Here is a 25,382-nt window from a genome sequence, read left to right as displayed (position 1 = left end):
AAAAGTTTTAAGTGGTTAATAGAGCCCTATAAGGGGAGAAAAAGGTGTATGTATGGTCAACACCCCACAGCAAAAGTAACTAGCCCACCCTGGTGAGGAAGCACGGGGCCTCAGGAGCCACACTGCGGGCCTGAGTGCTCCGGGCTACATGGCCTTGGGCAAGTCACACACCAGTTTGTGCCTCAGTGTCCTCATCTGTAAAATGGACATAACAATAGAATCTATCTCATAAAGTCACTTGGATTATTCAATCAAAGTATGTGAAACTTTACAGCACTGTAAGCCCTCAAGGAATATTAGCTACTACTGCTCTAAGGAGCTTCTTGCTAGACAATGCTTGTTTCAAGTGATTCGCAGCCTGAGTAGAAAATGCCGTCTATTTTTCTTACAAATGTCCTTTTAACCCCTCCCAGAGAGGTTATACAGTACACATCTTTTAAATTAAAATACATGTCTTTATTAACTCTCTGTTGGAATAGAATGACACTGAGTTTAGAGAACAGTAGAAAGCTTAAAAAAGAATCAGTGTGATCAACAGCCACGACAACCACCTTGGAATCAGCAGGAAAGCATGTGAACAAAGCCTCTGCCTCAGGGGAGCAGGAGGCTTCGCCCCCCCCGGAGGCTGCACTGGCTGACGTCTGCAGACCCCAGCACCACTGCCTTCCGAACATTCATTTGCCAAACTTGCACTGACTCTTTCTCCTCAAAGCCTTCAAAGGAGGACACGGTGATAAGGCAGGAGGCTTTGGGTGTCGTGCTGCTTTGTTAACATTAAGCACACAGGTAATTTAAAAAGCTTTATGTGAGACTTCAAAGACTCTCCTGGACTATAATCACAAGTGCTATACAATTCATGCACTGAAATTTTTCAAGAATTTAAGGCCCTAACAGAAGCAGATTCGCAGTTGTAAATGCTAAGGACCTTAGGACAGGCCACTACCCCTCAGAATCACTACCTGCACCTATGCAGCCTGATCAGATACAGGCCATCCCCCCGGGCCCCCTACCAACTCCAGGCAACGCAACTGCTGCCCAGGGCACCCTAGGGAGCAGAGAGAGCTTCACCTCGCTGCAAAACACTAGGCTGGGAACAGGTAGATTTACTTAGAAAAAGCATAAATTATTTAGCAAACAAAACTCCTCAACTGGTTTCAAAATAAACGCTTCCAGAAAAGGAAAGAATCAAATCTCTGGTTACTATTAGAGATATGCTGCAACACATGTTAAATCTGTAAAATAACTCAGTGCAGAGCTAAACAGGCAAAAGAAAAAAATGGCCTAACTTATGCTAACTAATTAGAAATCCAATTAAACTCCTATGCAAGATGTAAAACTAAAACCCTAACTGGCAAAACAGGTCTCTTTACCTATTATCCTAGAGTTCAGCGGGATGCCCGGCAGCCTCCGTTCCAGTATGAGAATTCAGTATGAGAATTCAGTCATAGCCTATTTGCTTTCCTAGATTTCAACAGCCACATATGCTAATTTATACAGTAAACATCCTTGGAAACTACTTTCAATAGAAAGAAATTTTTGTTTAAATCTCTATACCTTTCAAACAAAAAACGATGCCTCTTCTTCTACTTTTTCTATTCTGACCCTGAAAATAATGGTTTTCTTCCTACCATTAAATAATAATTTAAGTAAACTTAAATACAATATTACAAAGGTTGCCAGTTTTCTAAGATTAGCACTTACCAATTTCCCTTTCTAGCATGTAATACAAAATTATCTACATAATTTTCAATCCTTAATAGTACTAACTATGCTACATTTTCATGTTTTATAAGGAAAATATTTACAAAATAGAAAACTTCTTTCAATCTTAGAGAAAACTATAACTGAAGAGAGCTGCCTTAAGTCATTAAAACAAGCTGACAGCAACTTAAAACTTCGTTATTTGAAAATTAATAAAAGATAGACATAAGAGGGGATTGTGGAGTATAATGATTGGTGCACATGGTGTGTGTGGGGTCACAGGGAAGACAGTGTAGTTCAGAGAAGACAAATAAGGGACTCTGTGGCATCTTACTACACTGATGGACAGTGACTACAATGGGGTATTGGGAGGGACTCGATAGTAAGGGTGAATGTAATAACCACATTGTTTTTCTTGTGAAACCTTCATAAGAGTGTATATCAACGATACCTTAATAAAAAAAAAAGATAGACATAGGGCAAGCAACTGCTTATTAATGTCTTTTTTGTAGGGAAAATTTCCAACACCATCTATGAAAACAGTTCTGACTTAACAGTCCAAAGCTTAGCTGTTTTTTAGGATGGGGAGAAGAGGAATGAGGCTATAATAAATGCTTCCAGATTAATTTAATTGTTCGGAAAATAAATGAGTTAGTAGGTCAAAATATAATCACTCACACAGGGAAACACTACTATAAATACAACTCATTAACATGTTTTTGTTCATTTTTTTCTTACAGGATGTGAGATTATAAATGCAGTATCTTCTCTATTAAAGTATAAAAGAGAACTCAATTCAGTTGTTTCAACTCACATTAAATTCCTCCAACATGGTAATTTGAAGATTACCATAAGCACAGCCACTTCAAGACTGGGATTTCATGACCTACAGTAAGAAGAGAGAGACAGACAGGGCACTAAGTCAGTCCTTGTTGACTTGGACACCAAAACCCAGTGCTGGAGGAGGCTTTTACTCTCTAAGCTCATTACTAAAACGTTACTAGCTCACTTCAAATGCCTCTCAAAACAACCTTTGAAGAAAAAAACCCAATATGCCATTCAAACACCAACATATACTCTTGCCTGAATCTTTAACAAAATGTCAAACACAGTCAGACTGCCAGTTGGTTAGACTTCCAACAGTCATCTTAATGAAAAGTCTTGCCAAGAAAGGCAGGGAAGGGAAGTTTTGCTGACTTTAACAAATATTATGATGAGAACTTAAACATCATGGAATTTTGGCCTTGGGAACTTAGACATTAGCACACCTTGTAAAACAAGTGAATAAACTCAATCCAGGTACACCTGGCAGATATCTGCAGGTTCAGTTCCAAACCACCGCAATAAAATGAGTATCACAGTAAAGCAGCAAAATGAATTTTTTTATTTTCCAGTGCATATTATGTTTACATTATACTGAAGCCTATTAAGCGTGCAATAGCATTATCTTTAAAACAATACCTTAATTAAAATATTTTATTGCTAAAAAATGCTAACCATCATCTGAGCTTTCAGTGAGTTGTAATCTTTTGGCATTTGGAGGGTCCTGCCTCCACGCTGATGGTTGCCGACTGCTCAGGGTGGCGGTCGCTGGTGGCCAGGTGGCTGGGGCAGTTTCTTAAACTACGACAACAAAGAAGTCTGCCACATGGATGGACTCTTCCTTTGGTGAGTGATTTCTCTGGAGCATTGGATGCTGTTTGATAGCATTTTACCCATAGGAGGACTTTCAAAATTAGATTCCATCCTCTCAAACCCTGTTGCTGCTTTATCAGCTAAGTTTATGGAATATTCTAAATCCTTTGTTGTCATTTCATCAATCTTCACAACATCTTCACAACATCTTGAGTAGGTTCCATCTCAAGAAACCACTGCCTGTGCTTATATACAAGCAGCAGCTCCTCACCCATTAAAGTTTTACCATGAGATTGCAGCAATTCAAATATAATAATGAAAATGTCTGAGACTGGAAAAGGATGGTGGAGTAGGAAGGCAAGGCAGAAACCTCCTCCCAAACACACGTAAAAGAAGAAAACACAGCAAATACAACTAAACCTGAAGACTGCAGAACGGACCACCTGCACCTGGGGAAGAAGAGAGGACCACCCAGGGAAGGGTAAAGTGGAGGAGCTGCAAGTGAGCAGGGCCCCAGGCCTCCTCCTGCCCCAGCCTACAAGCAGGAGAAAGAGGAACGGAGCACGGAGGGAGCAGAAGCCCAGGAGCGCTGAACCCCTGGCCCTGGAGACCGCCCCAGGATCACAGGCCCACATTACATGGTGTTCTGGTGACTGGTGAGGGTGGACACCGGAGAGAAGTGTAACACTCTGGAGGGCTGGCCCTCTGACCACTGTGGGCAGGTGCACTCGAGACCCGGAGCAGAGAGGGTGGTTTGAGAGACCTGCCAGCAGTGCGAGGGGGGCCAGGGGGGTGAGGGTTGGACAGAACTCTCTCCCAGAAGAAAGGGCAGAGGGTGGATACCTCCCCAGCCTTCCTCAACCAACAGGGAACTCTCAGGGGCCCCGAGCATCCACTGCTCTTGCTGGAGCTCAGCCCTGAAGCTCCTCTCTGCGCACGTGGCAGGGCCCACAGCAGCCTCAGACTTGCCACCTGGCAGGCAGCAGGAGACTCTCCCACCTTCCTTGGCTATCCAATACAAAGGAAGAAACACAGAAACCCTGATAAAATGAGTAGGCAGAGGAAAACGATCCAAACAAAACTATAGGATAGACCCCAGAAAGAGAGCTAAATGAAATGGAGACCACCAATCTTCCTGATAAAGATTTCAAAAGTCATAAACATGCTCATGGATTTACAGAAAAGCAAGTAGTCAAGATCTCAGGGAGGACTTCAACAAAGAGATAGAAAACCTGAAAAAGAGAGCTACTCAGAGCTGAAGAATACAGTACCTAAAATGAAACAACAGAGGGTTTAAGAGCAGATTAGAACAGGTAGAGGAGATGGTAAATGAAATGGAAATTAGACAACAGGAAAACAAAGGTGAAGAAAAGAGAGAAAAAAGGATCTCTACGAATGAAAGAATGGTAAGAGAGCTATGTGACCAACCCAAATGAAGCAATATTTGCATAAAAGGGGTACCAGAAGGAGAAGAGAAGGACCAAGGGACAGAAAGTCTCTTTAAGGAAATTATTGTTGAAAACTTCCCCAATCTAGGGAAGGAAATAGACTCTCAGGTCATGGAAGTACAGAGATCGACTAACAAAAGGAACCCCAGCAAGATAACACCAAGACATATAATAATTAAAATGGCAAAGATCAAGGATAAGAAGAGAGTGTTGAAAGCAACCAGAGAAAGAAAAATGATTACTTATAAAGGAAATCCCATCAGGCTATTAGCAGACTTCTCAGCAGAAACTCTACAGGCCAGAAGGGAGTGGCATGAAATACTCAATGTATTAAAACAAAAGGGCCTCCAACCAAGAATTCTCTACCTGGCAAGACAATCATTTAAATTTGAAGCAGGGATTAAACAATTTCCAGACAAACAAAGGTTGAAGGAACTCACCACCAGCCTTACAGGGTATGTTAAAGGGACTGCTGTAGATGGAAATGACCCTAAGGCTAAATAGCTTCCACCAGGGAAAATAAACCCACAGTGAAGGTAATAGATCAACTAATGCCCAAGCAAGTAAGAAATTAAAACAAAAAAGAAACAAAACCAACTATACACAGAATCAGTCAAAGGATACACAAAAAGTGCAGATATGATATCTAATACAAAAAAAGTGGAGGAGGTAGAAGAAGAGGGAAAAATAATGAGAAAGTCTAAAATACTGCTTGGATTACCAAACAGGGCACCGAGACAGGAAGTGAGAAGTGCTGCTGGAAAGCGGTTCCGACAGACCTGCTCGACACTGCGCTGCCAACCTTCCCTTTGTGGAAGACACGGTATCTGCAGAGCATAATGAGATGAGATGCGCCTGCAAGGAAGCGTTCCTACTGCCAACACTGATTCCAGAGGGATATGGAGGGAGGGGGTGAAGTATGAAGAGAACAAAATAATTGTCCACTTACTCAATGTGATGAAGTTTGTCACAGAAACTTCTTTCCTGTTGCTCACTTCCCCCCAAATAATAAAATACTTTATACTCACATCACTGTCTCACCTCTAAACATTTGCTTACTGCCTCAAGGACCCACACCCAGTGCTGCCCTTTTACAAATGCTAAGTCAACTGGAGGATTTTTTAAAAATCTTTGTTTCACTAAATAATTGAGACTGGTGAATCTAAAGTGAGCAGGAACTTGAACAGGTCCCCCTAGTCCAATGTCCTCACAATTTTGTAGTCTCATACCATTCTCATGCCCCTACATTTCCACTAGTAATGTCCCTCCATTATGGTGCTTCTCCAGCAAGCCCTTCCCCACACATGCCCAAGGAGGAAGGCATCCATTCTACGTGCAGATGCCATCAGTGACACGGTGACAGAAAACTGCCAAGGGCACCTTCCGGGACAACCTCCCACTGCACAAAGCCTGTCCTCGCGCTGCCCACGCCCTGGTGTGCCTGTGTTCACACAGGAGCCCTCTACACCCTGAGAACTAAGTCCTTCCCAAGACAGATCCCTCACACCCTAATCTTCCTCTGAACAAATTTCAGTTTATCTATATTCCAATGGAATACAAAAGAATAAATTAAAATCTTAAAGTGATTTTGTTCACATTACCGTCTACTACTTACGTGACCAGGCAAAATATTACAAAGCTAAGTTTGCTCAGTTAATTAGACTTTGATACTAAGACTTTGGTAATCAGGTTTGATAGAACAAAGTATTGTTTATTTCCCAATGTTTCTTTAAATTTAACCAGTCATACAACTAGAGACTCTATAGCATCTTACTATGCTGATGGACAGTGACTGCAATGGGGTATGCAGTGGGGACTTGATAATGGGGGGAATCTAGTAACCACCATGTTGCTCATGTGATTGTATATCAATGACACCTTAATAAAAAAATTAATTAAATTAAATAAAAAATAAAATAAAATAAATTTAACCAGTCTTAAAACTAAACATGATGACAGGGGGAGTCTAATAAACATAATGTTGCTCATGTAATTATAGATTAATGATACCAAATAAATTAACTAAATTAAAAATTAAAAAAAAAAAACTAAAAAGATATTTTTCCAAAGATGACATACAGATGGCAAAAAGGCACATGAAAAGACGCTCCACGTCACTAATCCTCAGGGAAATGCAAATCAAAGCCACAGTGAGTGGGCACTATCCAAAAGACAAGAGATAACAAGTGCTGGTGAGGACGTGGAGGAATGGGAACCACTGGTGGGAACATAAATTGGTGCAGCCAATGTGGAAAGCAGTATGGTGGTTCCTCAAAAAATTAAAAATAGAAGTACCATACAACCCAGTATTTATCCAAAGGAAACAAAATCACTCTCCACAAAAGCTATCTGCACCCCCATGTGCACTGCATTATTTACAACAGCCAAGACGCAGAAACGATGTGAATGCCCATCCAAGGATGAATGGGTTAAGAAAATGTGGAATGTACACACAATGGAATAATGTTCAGACATAAAAAAGATGAAAATCTTGCCGTTTGTGACAGCATCGATGGACCCTGAGGGCATTATGCTGACTGAAGTAAGTGGAGAAAGACAAACACTGTGTGATGTCACCTATACATTGAATTTTAAGAAAACAAACTCACAGATCCTGAGAACAGATAGGTGGTTGCCAGAAGTTGGGGGAGTGGTAAGAGTGGATGAAGGGAGCCAAAAGGAACTTCGAGATATGAGAAAAGTCAGTCCTGGGGATGTAATGTACAATGTGGTGACTACAGTTAATAATACTGTGTTGTATATTTGAAAGCTGCTAGGAGAGTAAGTCTTTAAAGTTCTCACCATAGGAAATAAAAATGTGTCAAGTGTGAGGTGACAGATGTTAACTAAGCATGGTCACCATTTTGCACTATACATGTATATCAAATTGTTAGGCTGTATACTTTGGCCTAACACAATGTTATATGTCAACTATATCTCAAAAGAAGTTGGGGGGGGTAGAATTTTGATGTTGAGACCCACAGTTACTCCTAAAGTCAGGGACTTGATTATTTTCCCTCTCTAGCCCCAGTTCTAGATTGACAATGAATGTTTGGAAGGAAGGAAAAGGAGGAATAGGAATGTGACCTTAAAGCTGCAAGATCTGTGTGAGGAAGGGCAATCTAAGCAGGGCAAGACAGTGCACAGTAATAAACGAGTACAAGCAAATAGGCTTGGTAGCATATGCAGACTTAGAACAAATCTGGAGAAATTAAATTCCAAGGGCAAAATCCAGCCACTGATATTCAGGAGTTTAGAGCACCAACCTCACCATTTTAAGTGGGGAAAATGTCAAGGACCCAGTTATGAGGAACCTTATCACCAAGGTCAAAAAGACTCACTAGGCACTGACCTGGAGGCTGCACTAGGGACTTACTGCCACACGTAAGCCATTCACATACGACCTCATTGGGGGTGAAGATGCGCCCCAGAGTCTGGGCGGAAGCAGGCCTCCTGGCAGGGTCCCAGTCAGCACAGTGAGGTCCTGATTGTGGAAGTGCAGCACTACATGGAAAGGACAAGGGCCAGAGAAGGAAAAGGAGCCTTTCTCAGGTAAACTAAGTTATTTGCAGTTTGGTTTATGATTTTTAAATTTCCAGATTTTCAACTGTGAACTCTGGCTTTCCAGGAAAAAAAAAATTACCGATCTTTCATAAAAAGGGAGCACATTTCAGAAAGAGAAACTAAAGGAAACCACACGTCAACCAGCACACTCTGCAACATTAAGGGAAAAACAACTGAACGCCCATTCCTTGGCAGAATTCAGTTCTCCCTCTCCAGAGCTTCTGCAGCACATGTGGGACCTTCCAGAAGCACACTTTGGCCCACCTGTGTCTCGGGGGCTGGCCCCACCTTAGTCTGGCCCTAAGGTTTGGCACAGTGCCTGCAATTTGTGTCTGCTGAATGAAATTAACTAGGGGTAGTTATGTCAGCTATTTGGATAGGATTTGAGTCTCAACTCTCAATACTTTTCATAATCATCTCTTTATCCGAAAGTGTGCTAAAACACTAAAATAATTACTGAAAAGTATCCCAACTCTGAAACTCGGATGCCTTCTCAGTTTAAAAAAAACAGAGAATTTACAAAACACCACATAATTAAGGAGAATAAGAGACCAAATTTTCTTTTCTACACAAAAGCCTTAACATTTATAATCGCCAACTAAAAAAACCCATAAGAACTTGTAGTTTTTGCAGTTCAATCCATATGCTAAATAGACATGTTTAATTTTAGGTTTCTTGGACAGTATTTTTTATTTGTAGCACAGCTATTACATCTGATACATTATATTACACATAAAAGTCCATTTTAAAACAAATTACAGTCTAACCTATTATACATCTGGCACAGACTAGCTGTTCTGTACACTGTTTAAACGCCTGCTACCTTCCCAGCATTTAATCACAAAACACATGTTCTTTGCCTGTTGGCACTAAATTTTTCTACCTTCACGAGCTAATTCTAGGTTGATCAGTCAGTACACAAACCTTCTCCACCGCCGGCCCCATCCATCCATCCATTCACTTAGCTCTGCCCATTCTAACCACCTGCTACATATACTGCTATTACAGTAGGTGCATATACTTAGAAAACACTAAATTATTGTAACATTGGATTTGTGTTTAAAACAGATACTTGCCCACCCCCATCCCCTCCCCTAAAAAAATCATCCCATTTGGAAATTCTGAAAACAGAGTTAACAACTAAGATACAAAAAATGAAAATTAGTAATAGTGAAAGCTCAATAGAATTTATGTCAACTTTATAACTTTCTTATTTATACTTAAGATCAAGAAAAGAACAGAATACTTTCATAACAATAGAGCAGCATTACCATAAATCAAATCTGTAAAAAAAACAGAAGCAAACAATTACTATATACTCATTACCAAATACCATGCTGGGGAAAGGTAAGGTGGAGATCGCAATTTGTTCTTCTAAAGCAGTACCTGAGTATACGTAGCCTTTGCCTATAAACAAGGAAGCAAAGAACACTTTTATAGTTTCCAACAGAAGGGTTTGTTCATAAGCCATTTATCCAAAGAGTGAGGGGAAAAAACCCTCAACTTGTTAATTAGTTGAAACTGTCTGCCAATTCAACTGGGAAGTGGTGCATTAGAAAAAAATACCAACTCCAAACAACTTACTGGAGTCATTGCATTTGTAACTAAAGCGATCATCCACAACTATCAAAATAAGACTAGCTAACAAAATAAAAGACTAGGAGACGTTTCTTTTAATAAAAGTAATCCAGCTAATAAACGGTGAAGGAATGACAGATGCTCTAGTAAAATCAATTTCTGGATCTCAGTTAATGCATCTAAGCACTGGCTGTCAATGACAGCTTCACATCAATTATAAAACAAGAGAACCTCAAATATTATATTCCCCTGATAGAAGAACACAACACTAACACCAACTATGAAAAGTCTTGAAAGAAAGAAAAAAAAAACCCCAAATCAGACTGAACTTCTAGATCTGACTTCTACAGAAGCCAGAGGAACAGTAAACATCACGGTGACCTTACCTCACACCGTACATAACAAAAACTCAAAGTGAATCTGAAACTTAAATATGAGCTAAAATTATAAAACAGCTAGCAAAACATTGGAGAAAATCTTTCTGACCTGGGTTTGGCAAAGATTTTTTAGATATGACCCCAAAAAAGCACAATGAAAGAAAAACCAATAAACTGGGACTATATCAAAGTTTAAGACTTTTTGCTCTTCAAAGATTCCATTAAGAAAAAGAAAAGAAAAGCTACAAACTGGGGGAAAAAAAATTGTAAAACATATATCTCATAAAGAATTTATCAGTTTATTATATAACTCAATAAATGATCCAATTTTTTAAATAGGCAAAAGGTATGAATAGACATATCAACAGAGAAGATATATGAATGGTAAATAAGATAGTTATCACTAGTCATTAGGGAAATGCAAATCAAAACCTCAAAGAAGTATCGTTACCAACCAAGGAAATGGCTGAAGTGACAGAGTAAAGACACCAACCGTTAACACAGATGTGGAGAGACCGCAGCTCTCGCATGATGCCAGTGCGAGTGGAAAATGGTGCAGCCGCTTTGAATATATGGTTTGGCAGTGCAACTTCCTTAAAAAGTTAAACATACAGTTAGCATAAAAACCAGCATTCCACTCTTGGGTATCTTCTAGGAGAAACGAAAACAGAGTCACACAAAACATTTACACAAGTGATCACTGCTAGGAGCTGGAGCAACCCAATGTCCACCAGTCGCTGAACAGACACACCCTGGAGGTGGTCTATCTTGTACCATGGAATACTTTTCAGCCATAAAAATGAATGAACTTCTGGACACATTCAGTAACAGTGGTGAACCCCAAAAACATCACACTAAATGAAATACGCCAGACACAAAAGCTATGACTGAATGACCCTATCTATGTGGAATGTGTAGAAAAGGCAAAACTGTAGAGGAAAATGTGACCAGTGGCTGCTTGGGGCCAGTAAGAGGCAGGAGTTATTGGTAAACGGTCACAAGATCATTTTGGGGGTGATGGAAGATTTCTAAAACTTATAGTTACACAATTGTATAAATTTGTGAAAACTCATCAAGCTATTCACTTAAACATGTAAAATACACCTCAATTAAAACTATTAATTTTTTTTTAAAGAGAGACATATGAGACCAATTGCAATGCATTGGTCATTTGGATCCTACAAACAGTATTTTTTAAATTTATTTTCTTTATTGTGATAAAATATGCATAACAAAGTATCATTTTAATCACTTTTAAGCATAGTTCTGTGACATTCACTACACTCACATTGTTGAGCAACATATTAAAAAAAAATAACAGCATGTGTGATACAAAGGGAATTGAGCTCTGCATGGATTCTGATGTTATCAAGAAGAAAAGTGTAGGTCAATAATAGTATTGTGCTTATGTTTTAACAATAGCAAAAAGAACCCTTAGTTTTCAGAAGTACATATAAAAATATTTACCAGTGAAATGAGTTGATATTTGTTTTAAAATATTGAGAGTGCATGACAACCAAGCAAAATACATGATTCTTAACTAGATAATGGATGAAAAAACTACAAAGGACATTATTAGGACAATCAAAAAAATATCATGATGGACAAATGAGATAATAGTATTTTTATCAATGTTAAATTCCCCAAGTGTGATCATTGTATTGAGGGTTATGCAGGAAACTATCTTATTCTTAGAGATGCAAGCTGATTAGGAGTGAAGTAACATGATATCTACAATGGATTTTCAAATGTTTCAGGAAAAAAAAATGCCAGTATAAATTATATCATTATAAATATTACATACACAAATTATATAGACACATACACACAAATATACATATATGTATATAAAAGAGGAAAAGCAAATGGTGATTCCAGGTGGATTAAAAACGGGAACTTAACTTAGCAAAATTGTTAATTGGGGTAAGTTCACTGGAAAGCAATGTTATGACATCTTAAACACTAAAGACATTTATAAAAACTAAAACATGCATACTCTTTGACCCAGCGCCCCTTCTTTGGACTTCCCTTTAAGAAATTCACATAAGAGTGCAAGGAATGAAAGGAATTTTTCATAATCTTTTTTTAATGGTTAAAAAAAATTAGAAACCTTTAAATATTCACCAATAGGAGGCAGGGCAAATAAATTAAGGCAAATACTTATAATGAAAAACCATATGAGAGGAAGAAAAGGGTATGAGTATAGACGAAACACCACTGGCTTGTAAGGTGATTACTGCAAAAGCATCAGTCCTTAGATAACGGGCACATGGATGTTCATTTTACTATTATGTCTACTCTTGTATATACTTGAAATTCTCCATGACAAGGAACTTTTTTTAGAAAAGGGACCATATAAAATTCCAAGGACACAATTCTTTACAAAAGATCATCTACCTCCTTTCTTTCCCAAACTAAAGTATCAGTACAGTGGGTGTGGGGGGTTTTAACTACACAAACAGGTGCATCTAAATATCAAGGTTCCAGAAACCTTAATTTTTTCTTAAGTCCTCAGGTCATCCTGAGCAGAAGAATCTCAATTTTCAAACATCCCAAATACAGCAGAAAGTGAGTGGTGGTTCACACGCACTGTGCCTGGTGGCCGAGCACTTCATTCTAATGCAGGAACCACACTGCTCTAGCCAAGGAAGGAGAGGAGCACAGAAAAGGTCGTCACCTATTTTACACTTTTTCTCTGGGGTTGTCCATGTTATTCTGTTCACAATTCAAATATTCTTTGTGCTGTGTATTGTGCTATTTCTGAATTAAAACAGAAGCCAGGGAATTATTTCAGCTTAACCCAACATTCAGCCTTTGGGAAGCATTCTCCTCAGTTTAGTCTGCACAGAGTGAGTGCCCATTCAAACACCTGCTGAAATGCATACTGAGTAACTGGGGCAAAAACCTGATGCCAGTCCTGAAGGCCCAAAACCCTAGTCCAAGACCACTAACTGCCACCCAGAGCCTCATGGCCACGGCTCAAAAGGCCACCACCTCATCACCTGGTCAGCACCAACTTGCAGACCCTGGGTCAGGAGTTTTCTGAATAGCCTCCTTTTTCCCAACAAGCTATGTCTATTCACTAAGTACAAAAGCAATGGGAAAATAAAATTAGTCAGGTTAAATTTAATCAGGATAATTACTTATACATAGATTCCCAGTAGTTAGTTGTTTGTTTGGTGTTAGACCAAAATATTTTACAAAATTATGGTATTTAAATTTTCATTCCGGAAACAGAACTATTCTTTTTATATCTCAATTTCAAGAGAAAAGAACCTCTACAGGTTCTGCATAACAACCAACCACAAATCAAGTTCTAATCTTCACATGGAAGAGGATTTAAAATGAGAGGATACAAGCTGATCACTTAATAATATTAAGGCGTTAAATGATTTCCTTTTTAATCCTTATGTATTTACTTAAAACCATTAATCTGAGAATGGGTCTACAGGCTTCTCTAGTTTACCAAAGGGGTATCGGAATACCAAAAAGCTTAAGAACCTCTGGTTTTGAACAACAAAGCTGTTAATCTGCTGAGAATTTGAGAGAATACAGGAAAAAAAGTTTGATGCTGGATAATATGATCCTTATTCTTTGGGTAAATTTGTATTGTAAACATATGGATCACTTATTTACTCAAGAAATATTTGCTTGGTTCCCATACTGTGTTCTATGTAGCAGTTACATGGATGAAACACTACCCGTTTGCCTCAAACCAGCAGAAAAGGAGACAAAGGCATGTGACAACGTAGAAGGTGAAAAAGCATCAGAGGGGGACAAAGAAACCTTTAAACTCAAACAACGGAGAGATTCTCTCTTTCCCAGGGAGGAGGAGGAGGAGATGATTCCAGCCCCCAGGTGCCCCTAGGGCCTGCAGCTCAGGGGCTGCGCAGAGCACAGGACTGCCTAGCCCAGGATGGGGCACAGGGAGACGGATCACAAGGCGGCAGCAGGCGGTGGCGGGACTGCCCAGCCAGTGGAGAGTGGCTCAAGGTCCTGACTTAACCCCCCATGGTGCTGGGAAGCCCTTCCTATTCCTAAGTTGCTTTTGGGAAAGAAGATACAACAGGAAGTTTTCTAGTTTTCCTCATCTAATGTAGATGGGGAAACTGCCCAAGGGGGTGAGGGAAGCCATGTTTCAAAGTCAAATGATATTTACTTACTTTGTACAACCAAAATACAGTCTGTCTAAGGACATTTCATCTATAGCATGGTCTTTGTTTCACAGTAGCGGACTGAGAGAATGGCAAATGAGCCTCTCTCTATATATGCAACCTAACTCATAAAACAAGATGTTAAATATAAAGCTTCCTCCACTGAACTTTAATACCCTACCAACAAAATGACACCAGGTGAAAAGATAACAGCGTCCTAAGCAAAGACCACTAACCTTGTGAACATCTGTTCTGCACCTTTACCTTTATAACTGCCTTATAGCCTTTACCACCACCACGTTTTCAGTGTTCTCAACTGACCATCCTTGCAATGTGCCTCCCTCCATCTCATACCAAGCTCCTCCTCTGTCTACCCCAGGATGGCCACACCTCACAATGCTCAGTTTTGCCGTAAAAGATTTTATTTCAGACAGTGCCACTGGGGGAAATTCTGAAATGTAAGGAATCAGGAAATTAGCTGCGCAGAGAAGGGAGAGTTAACTATGGGTCAAGAGAGCTGCAAACTTCACCTGGAGCAAAGCATGGGCTTCATCCTGAAGGCTGGACAGGGCCTTGGAGAGGAAGGAGTGGAAGATGTTCCCAGCAGAACAAGCAGCATGCAAAAGTCAGCAAGCAGGCCTGAGGCTGGCGTCAGCTGTGGGGGCAGGGTGGGGGGACAGGTGCCTGCACGTAAAGGGGCAGGAGAGATCCGTCTGCTGGTGTAGGATAAGGCCACATGGAAGGGTATGAATAACACACAGAAGTTATTACTCCACAAAGGGCATAAGCAGGAGACTTTAGGAATATCTGTCAGACACAGACACAGTCCAAAGACTGTCAGGACCAGAGGCAGACCAGCAGGAAGATGCTGGACTAACCCAGAGATGAAAGGCTGGGGCATGGTGCAAAGAAGCCGGCAACCAGAATGGTGTGAAACACTAGCCCTAAGAGACACTTCAAAGTAGGAAATGACAGAAAATCCAAGGTTAACTCCAAATTCTACCCTATGAAAGGCCAGAGTCACAAAGAACTGAGGCTGGAAGCGGTGCACTCCACAGGGACCCCTGGCCTCTGGCGCTAAGCATGGTGAAGATGACCAGGAGCAGCTAAGAACTGGGCTCTAGGAGACAACAGTGCGTAAGACAGCCTTGGGCAGCAGATTTGGCACTGACCAGGCAGCTACGTAACACACAACCGGAAGGAGAGGTGAGCAGATAATGAAGAAAGGAGGAAATTAAAAGGGGGAGAGGAATTAACGCTTTCTGCAGGCACTACGCAAGTCGCTCTGTACACTACATGAAACAGAGAAGTCTAGAGGTAGGAGGCTGAGACAACGTCCTCTCACAAACAGGGCACCACCAGCAAAGCCAAAATATGAGGGGAAGTGTAAAGGAGAAGGAAGCCAGAGAAGAGTGCACGGGCCTTGCCCATGCAGAGGTCACAGGTCACCTCCGAGAGAGCTTTCCGGGTGTGGGTAGAGGCAGAGGCTGTGAAGCAGGCGTTGGAGAAGGGACTGGGTAAACACGCGGGGAAGGAGGAGGAGGCATATATTCAGATATCTAGGCGGCAAATGACCGAGAGTAACAGCCACTGTACGAGGACAACTGTCTGCAGTTTTCCTAACCTCTGTCTACGCCAGTCATTAGGGAAACACTGACCGATCAACCCAAGTCAGAGCGGAGGGCCCATACTTCACATTCGTCAAGGTGCTGGAACTGAAGGAAAATGACAGACAAATCTTAGTTCTTGCAGGTTCAATTCCATGAACAACAAGGAGTTCAGCTATAAATATAACAATAAAAAAATGTGAATTTAACATATACTGACTGCAGTGTACTCCACTGGCCATACAGTTGAAAGCTAACACCTCTCAAAACTGAATGGTAAAGAGAATCACAATAGGAACACAAGGAGACTGTTATGCTATTAAAAAATTATAAATATTTCATACAACCTCTCCCAAATCCTAAACCATGTTTTTCTAAGTAAAACATCTGGAAGACCTATCACAATCAGCTAGAACTTATATAGCAATTGTAATGCTCTAAGGTTTGATTATAATGTTAGCAAAATACTCACTGGTTCGATGGAAAATGTTTTCCCATCTGCTTCTGATACTGAGCTTTAAATGGAGATAGTCTGACCCATTCATAAAACTTGCTAAGATAAAACTTATGCCTTAGTTTGTACTCAAAATAATGAACATATTCATTCTTCAATCCTTTACCTGAAGAATGAACTCTTGTAACAGAGGGAATCATGAGTAACGTAAACCTAGAATGAGCAGAACATGACATCATGAGTATAACTCTTGGTGGTATTTATGGTTGAGCTGTTCAAAGCTTACCAGAGGCAAGCATTCTGCTAAATCACCTTTCTACCCACTCCTGCTTCAGAATTTCATAATACTCAACACAATGCAAGAACTACTGCACCAGATAAAAGAATTCCAGACAACAGGTTGCTTATGGATTCTGAAATTCATTCACTATAACAGACATCTACTACATGAGTCATTAATCCAGATGCAAACCTCACCTTTCACAAAGCATGACCTGATACCAACTTTCTTTATATAAAAAAAGAGCAGTTTTCTCAGTTAAGGACATATTAATGATTTTCAATAAAAGGGTAGAAAACAAAACATTGAATTTATGACCATTTCCCTCGTTTTTTATCAAAAACAGTCTTAGAAATTACTGTTGCAAGAAGTACCTTTCTAGAATATAGTTATGACTTCTAAAAAATCTAATCCACCTAAAGCAATCTACAGATTCAATGCAATCCCTATCAAAATACAACAGCATTCTTCAACAAACCAGAACAAATAGTTCTAAAATTCATATGGAACCACAAAACACCCCAAATAGACAAAGCAATCCTGAAAAGGAAGAATAAAGCAGGGGGATCTCACTTCCCAACTTCAAACTCTACTACAAAGCCACAGTAATCAAGACAATTTGGTCCTGGCACAAGAACAGAGCCACAGACCAATGGATCAGGATAGAGAGTCCAAATATTAACTCAAACATATACGGTCAATTAATATATGATAAAGGAGCCATGGACATACAATGGGGAAATGAAAGCCTCTTCAATAGACGGTGTTGGCACAACTGGACAGCTACATGTAAGAGAATGAAACTGGATCACTGTCTAACCCCATACACAAAAGTAAATTCAAAATGGATCAAAGACCTGAATGTAAGTCATGAAACCATAAAACTCTTAGAAAAAAACATAGGCAAAAATCTCTTGGACATATATATGAGTGACTTCTTCATGAACATATCCCCCCGGGCAAGGGAAACAAAAGCAAAGATGAACAAGTGGGACTATATCAAGCTGAAAAGCTTCTGTACAGCAAAGGACACCATCAATAGAACAAAAAAGGTATCCTACAGTATGGGAGAACATATTCATAAATGACAGATCCGATAAAGGATTGACATCCAAAATATATAAAGAGCTCACACACCTCAACAAACAAAAAGCAAATAATCCAGTTAAAAAATGGGCAGAAGAGCTGAACAGACACTTCTCCAAAGAAGAAATCCAGATGGCCAACAGACACATGAAAAGATGCTCCACGTTGCTAATTATCAGAGAAATGCAAATTAAAACTACAATGAGATATCACCTCACATCAGTTAGGATGGCCACCATCCAAAAGACAAACAACAAATGTTGGCGATGATGTGGAGAAAGGGGAACCCTCCTATACTGCGGGTGGGAATGTAAATTAGTTCAACCATTGTGGAAAGCAGTATGGAGTTTCCTCAAAATGCTCAAAATAGAAATACCATTTGACCCAGGAATTCCACTTCTAGGAATTTACCCTAAGAATGCAGCAGCCCAGTTCGAAAAAGACATATGCACCCCTATGTTTATCGGAGCACTGTTTACAATAGCCAAGAAATGGAAGCAACCTAAGTGTCCATCAGTAGATGAATGGATAAAGAAGATGTGGTACATATACACAATGGAATATTATTCAGCCATAAGAAGAAAACAAATCCTACCATTTGCAACAACATGGATGGAGCTAGAGGGTATTATGCTCAGTGAAATAAGCCAGGCAGAAAAAGACAAGTATCAAATGATTTCACTCATATGTGGAGTATAACAAAGAAAAAAAACTGAAGGAACAAAACAGCAGAAGACCCACAGAACCCAAGAATGGACTAACAGTTACCAAAGGGAAAGGGACTGGGGAGGATGGGTGGGAAGGGAGGGACAAGGGGGGAAAGGGAGCATTAAGATTAGCAGACATAATGTAGGGGGTGGGGGGTATGCGGAGGGCTGTACAACACAGAGCAGACAAGTAGTGATTCTACAGCATCTCACTACGCTGATGGACTGTAATGGGGTATATGGGGGGGGGACTTGATGATGGGGGGAGTCTAGTAACGATAATGTCACTTATGTAATTGTAGATTAATGATACCAAAATAAAAATTAATAAAAATATAAATATAAATAAATAAATAAATAAAAACAAAGATCTTATCCAGTGAAGAATTCCTAATTACTTATACCCTGAAATAGCAGAATAAACTAGAACTGACAAAACACAGTACAACTCCTAGGAATTAAGTGTTTTTAAATTGCATCAATTTTGTCACATTCTAGGAAACAATTAAAACTTAGTGTATTATTATGTTTACTTTCTCTTTTTTTGCCAAAATGTTCTCATAATTTTGTTATTAGGTAATAATTAGTTAATGAGTAGCCTTAATTACTTCAAGACAGAGCACGGCTTATTTATGGAGAACTACTTTAACAACCGTCCTGTGGTCCAGGGGAAGAGCACCGACTCTGAAGGCCAGCTGGGGCAGGCGCTGGGATAGGATGCCTCCTCCTTTCCACCACCCTTTGAAGTGTTTCCATTTTAATGGTCAGGAAACAAGGCTTAAAGAAGTTATTTTACTTGTCCAAGGTTACACAAATAGTAAATGACAGCCAAATCCAAAACCTAAGCTCTTTCTCTACCATACTGAGCTGAAATTCAAAAATAAAATCTTTACACATAAGCTTTTCCCAAAATGGATTTCCTCATCTTCTTCACTTCCTCTTAGACTTTCACTGCCTATTCTAAAGCCTCTATTCAAGGAAAAAAAGACCACTTTTGAGCAAATTTTTAGAGCCACCACCCAATGAATTGGCTAACAATAAATTAAAAATACATCTGAGAGCTGCCAGGGGTAACAGGCATTGTGTGTAAGGAGCTCCGGGGAGCAAAAGCACATCTCTTCGACCTTACAGTGGTAAGCTAGCTTATATAACATTTTTACTCCCAAATCACAATGTCACGTGTCCTAGTCCCTGACTGGTGTCTAGGCCCTCTGGGCTGGACTCTGGAGAACAGACAGGAATTCAAAAAGTGTTCAAGGTCTGAGAGAATGAATAAATAAATACACAGCCAACAGAGCTTGCACACAGCAGAGGGAAAGCATGAAGCTGGAGGTCCCTAAGCAGGAGCTTAGAGCAACCTCAGCTCAACAAAACCATTTAAAATACCAAAATCATGTAAAACACAAGAGACCTCTGATAGCCACTTCCCACAGTCAGACCATTAGGTAAATACCTACCTGATGAGGGTGTACGGCATTGTTTTAATTTCAATTCCCCAAGTAAAGCCACAAGAATGGCTATAATCAGAGAGAGAAAGAGAGAGGCAATAGTAAATGCTGGTGAGGGCATGGAACCCTCATACGTTGCTGGTGGGAATGGAAAATGGTACAACTACCTGGGAAAACCATTTGGCAGTTTCTGAAGAAACTGCCACATGATCTGCAATGAAAATATTACACATATTTACACATGACTTACACTTGAATGTTCACAGCAGCATTATTTATAACAACCAAAAAGCAGAAGCACCCAAATGTTCATCAGCTGATGAAAGGGCAAATAAAATGTGGTATATCCATGTATTATCTAGCAATAAAAAGAAATTAAACACTGTACGCTACAACACAAATGAACCTCAAAACCTTTATGCTAAATGAAAGAAGCCAGTCACAAAAGATCACATATTACCATTTACACCAAACATCCAAAAAAGGGCAAAATTAGAAACAAAGTAGATGAACCGTTGCCTCCAGCTAAGGTGGTGGGGCAGGAGGAACAGGGAGTAACTGCTACAGGGTACAGGTTTCTTTGGGGACTAATGAAAATGTTCTAAATTTGATTATGATGATGGTTGTACAACTCTATAAATATACTAAAAACCACTGAACTCTATACTTTAAGTGACCTTTATGATATGTAAATCATATCTCAACAAAGCTATTTTTTTAAATAAGAGAAAAAATAAAACCTGTAATCGTTTCTCAATTTTCTGCCTCAGATGGCAAGGTGTGCAGTGGGGAAGATATTTCATCAAAACCAATGTGATTGTTTTTCTTTTATTTAGGCCGATTTCTTAGCACCCTACTTTAAACAGTAAAAGAAAATAAGGGTTTTTGAAGATCCAGACACAGTCATTCATAAATTAAAGGACAAAGGAACTGCTAACTCCAAAGTAGGAGCCATTTGCTCACTCACTCGGATGCCGCAGTCCCAAGCTCTGGTAACTGCAGGTGCAGCCTTGATCTTCGCAGCGCTAGTCTGGATACAGGCAGCCACAGCTTGGCGAGCATATAGCCAACCTTTCAAGCAGACAATGTCCAACTTTCCCAAGGTGTCTGCACCATCTCCCACCCCACCACAGTGAACAGAGCTCCCATGCTCCACATACTCACTTATAGAGATTTTTAATTTTTGCAAATCTATTGAGTGTGTCAGAGTATCTCACTGGGTTCTAATTTGCATTTCCTAGTTAAAGTGAGACTGCACACCATTTCTTATGTTTACAGACCACTGGATTTCCTCTGTTGGAAAGTGCCTGTTCAGGTCATTTTTCTACTGAGCTTTATTAACCTATTGATTTGAAAGAGCTCTTTATATATTCTGGCAGTTACAGGTGATTAAAATTTATTCTCCTTAGTGGCTCATTTTTTTCATTCCCTCTATGGGGTTTGTTGATAAGGTTTTAATTTTCATGTTATCACATTTATTAATCTTTTCCTTTGTGGTTAGTGTTTTTTGCAACTTTAGAAATTCTTCTACACTCTAAAGTCAGAAAGATCTTCTCTTATCACCTAAAAGTTTTCTAATTACATCTTTTACACTCACTGCTTTAATTCACTTGATACAAGGGAAATATGTATTTCATTTTTTTCCCCAAAAAGGAAAATTGATTATTGGGAACTAGATCTGACTCCAACCTGGACTCAACGACTAAGTAAAACAGGAAACTGATCTTCCTTTGTTGAGGACCTATTATGCCAGATAGTTCAGTATTCTATACACATTCCACAAATATACAGTGATTCTGTAAAGCACGTTACTATTCCCATCTTACAGATAAAGAAACTAAGGCTAAGAAACATGTCCAAGGTATTAAGCTATAAAGATGGGACTTATGTATGTCTTACCTAATGCCACTGTTCTTTCCACCACACCACATTGTTGTTTTATATAAGAATTTCATCTCTAGGTAAGAGGAAACATCTTCATTTTGAGATGCTGTGGTCACTTTACTCTAAAGTTTCACTATACAATGAGGCTTACTTTATTTTAGTAGTTAATTTATTCATTCATTCTTTAAACAAACATTTATTGAGAGTCTATTACCTGCCAGGCATAATTCCAGGCTCTGGAGATCAAGTAATGAACAAAGCCCTCATTCCCTTGGGTGCTCACCATCTGACCTGTCCGTAGTCGTCTCCAGCGTCCCCTTACATGACTCAGCCTTACACACACTTCATAGAATAACCTTCTTCATGCAGCAGAGTGACAGGAGGGCAACATGTTACACAGTCAAGTTTAAGGCTGAACCTACATAGGAATTCCAGCATTGATACTGAAAGAACCCTCACAAAATAACACATCCCCATGCCTCTTCCCTTCTTCTGAAGCTTATACCTTCCCTTTTCAAGAAAACATTAGCAATATTTCTGATTTCCTTAACGAACTGAGTGTAACTTCTTACAAGCATCTCCATACATCTTGTACTATTTCTAAAACCTTTTTCTGCTCTCCTTGAAAAGAGGTACTTCAGTGTACAGTAAGTAGAATAAACTTCCACTTCTTTATTTCTTTAATACAAACTGGATGTCTACGCATATTCAGAAAACTGAAGAGTGCAGGAACGAGGACAGAAGAAAGTGACTTACGCAGAGCGATGTGCAGTGCTGAGAACGTCTCTGGTTTCCCCACCACCTGCCTGCACCTGCTCCCACACGCCAAGGGGGGCTCCCTGAGGCTCTGGATTCCAGCCCCGTCACCCACTTACCATCATGCAGCCTTCAGTCATTCCGTCGCCACAGCATCCCTCTCAGGCAGATTAATCCCACCAGAGCAACAGACAAACCTGCTGTAATGTGCCACCCAGGGACGCAAGAAAACCTCCCTCAGCCCCCTACGCTCTCCAAGGACTTCACGCCCCTGCTTCCCCTTCAGGTGGCAAGTCCCAGCACAGAGGCTTGCCTCCATGGGCTGCTTCCTCCCTTCCTCTCCAGTCTGGCGACAGTCTGTCCTAACGCATGACACTGCTCCCAGCGAGGTCACCAACAGCCTTCCAATCACCAAATCCGATGCTTCCTCCTGACCTTACGGGGCCGCGCACCCCCCAGGTAAACGGCCCCTGTTCCTCCAAGCACTGCTTCTCCCAGCTACTGTAACGCTGCTGCTCCGGGTTCCCTTCTTCCCTCTAGCTAGTCCTCCTCAGCCTTCTTCGCTGGCTGCTCCAGAGTCACACAAACTCTAGATCCTGGAATTCCTCAGAGTTGGCACTGAGTTCTTTCCCCCCCATATACATTCAGGATTTTCTTCCTGGCTGACGTCACACACATTTATGGCTATAAATACTATCAATGTTATGAGGACTTACCCTGAGCTCCAGGCATATAGGTCTTACTCCTTTGGAATCTCCATTTAATGCTGCACAGGCCACCAAAGCTGAACTCCACACTGCCCCCAAACCCAAGGCTCCCTAGGCTCCCCAGGCTCCCCATCTCAGTACTATACACCAACCAAGCAAAAACCTTAGCAACTGTCACTGATGGCTCCCTGACCCCTGCCCCATCCGCCAGGCAAATTCTGCCGAGTCCGCTGTCACCACACATCTTCAAGCTAGTCATTTCTGTCCAAGGTCACTGCCGTCATTCCACTCCAAGCTGCAGAGTCCAAACGGCCTTCCCTTTCACTCTGGGAGTCCATTCTCCACACAGGAGGTAGACACCTGTGTAAAAGGCCAAGGAGATCCTGTCATAATCCCACTTAAAGCCTTTCAGTAGCCTCTGAAGTGATAAACCCCAACTCCTTACAGGATCTACAAGGCCTGAAAGGTCTGGTCCCACTTACCACTCCCTCTGCCATGTACCCAGAGGCCCTCAAACTGTCCCTAAGTCAGCAGAGGCCCTTCCATCTCAGGGCCTTTGCAAGTGCTGTCCTCACAGCCACTCCTCACCCTTCACATCCTGGCCTGGAAGTCGGCAGCACACAGAGATGTTTTCTGTCACCCTACTGAGCACCCCACATCCTATTCTTCAACATATCACTCAAACCTGCCAGAATTCATCACAAATACTAGTCTCTATTCACTTTCTTACAGGTTTATTGTCTCCCTGTTTCCCACAACGCAAGCTTCCACTCGTTTGAGCTGTATGTGCTGCACCAATAAATACTTGTAGAATGAATGGCAGAAAGAAGCAGCAAAGTGAGGGTGGAGGAAGGAGGCGTGTGGGGGAAGAAAACATTTCCAATCTGTATTGAATCTGTACAAAGCTTCACTAGGGCTTTATAGTACAGATTTTTCCATACTGCAAGTGAGAGCACAAGTTCCCATTGGCTGAGCAGAGCCTACCAGTAATCTTCTATATATAACCTAACCTGTTCATAAAGTACGGCTCCAGCAGCAATCTTTATTGTACACAGTGCATTTCTACTGAAAGATCAAGTTCGGTTATTGCTTCTCTGCAACCAGTCTCAGGAGTTATCAGTGTAGACCTAAGCGTACCATTGTAAAGTAGGAGAAAAATTGCTTACAACATAATGCCATGAGGAGGAAAGCATCATACAAAATGCAAGTGTTTCATGCTTAAATTCATTAGAAAATGCCTCTAAAACAGCAAAATGTTAATGCAGGGTGATTGGGAAATGGGGGCATATTATATCATTATCTCTTTGTTTGAACATGTTTAAGATTTCCCATTATAAAAAGTTAAATAAAAGCAAATGCCTCTAAGAAGTCAAAGCGCGTAAGTATCCTAGGCCATAGATGTGCACTTTGCTCCCATCTGGAAATTTAACTTAAATAAACTGATGGCAGTTTCTAAAGGTGATTTCGCAAGACAGCAGCTCCGTGGGAGCATCTGAGGACACAGGAGTGGGGCTGCCCTCCCACCTGCTCCGTGTCACAGCCTTGCAGCCCGGCCCCGGCCCCAGTATCTTCTGTGGGAGCATCCGGTGCCCACAGCTCGAACACAGAGCAACTTTAAAAGGGAACGGTGGTGGAAGCATGCAGCAGAGGAAGGAAGCCACTGTGCCCAGACTCAAACACAGCACTTTGCTCCTACAATTCTGATGACGTCATATTTCTTTCTAAACTGGCACTTCAAATTCAGAAGGGGCTTACAGAAGAGACTAAGTGCAAACCCGCCCGCAGAGGCCAGCATCCCCACCCACGCAGTCCCTCCACTCAAGGATTCCTTCTCTGCAGCACTGAATCAAACACTACGGCTGTCAGCAATGAGAGGGCGAGTACTAAGCCCGTTTATCAGGTGGCACAAAAAACAGAAGAGTCTAAGCTGCACTGGCAGTTAATTTTTTTGCTATAGAAATACTCTGCTATATGGGAAAACAAAAATAAAAGTTTA

The 25,382-nt window shown here is 40.7% G+C and overlaps 1 protein-coding gene across 5 annotated transcripts in view; it reads right to left on the bottom strand.

Annotated features, from left to right (window-relative positions):
- Positions 1-25,382, bottom strand: part of SFMBT1 (Scm like with four mbt domains 1) — a 117,980-nt gene that overhangs the window by 72,898 nt on the left and 19,700 nt on the right. The window contains exon 2 of one of the 5 annotated variants that reach the window (XM_036877671.2): positions 21,007-21,110. The exons of 3 other annotated variants lie outside the window; for them this stretch is intronic. The gene's annotated coding sequence lies outside the window, so the exon portion shown is untranslated. Of the gene's footprint in view, positions 1-2,515; positions 2,588-21,006; positions 21,111-25,382 lie in introns of all 5 variants that reach the window. One more of the 5 variants, XM_057486528.1, reaches the window with a different exon arrangement.

Source organism: Manis pentadactyla, chromosome 1, assembly GCF_030020395.1.
Source record: "Manis pentadactyla isolate mManPen7 chromosome 1, mManPen7.hap1, whole genome shotgun sequence".
NCBI classification, from domain to species: Eukaryota; Metazoa; Chordata; class Mammalia; order Pholidota; family Manidae; genus Manis; species Manis pentadactyla.
The sequence above is the reverse complement of the archived record's forward strand: the minus strand, read 5'-3'. Positions and strand labels throughout refer to the sequence as shown.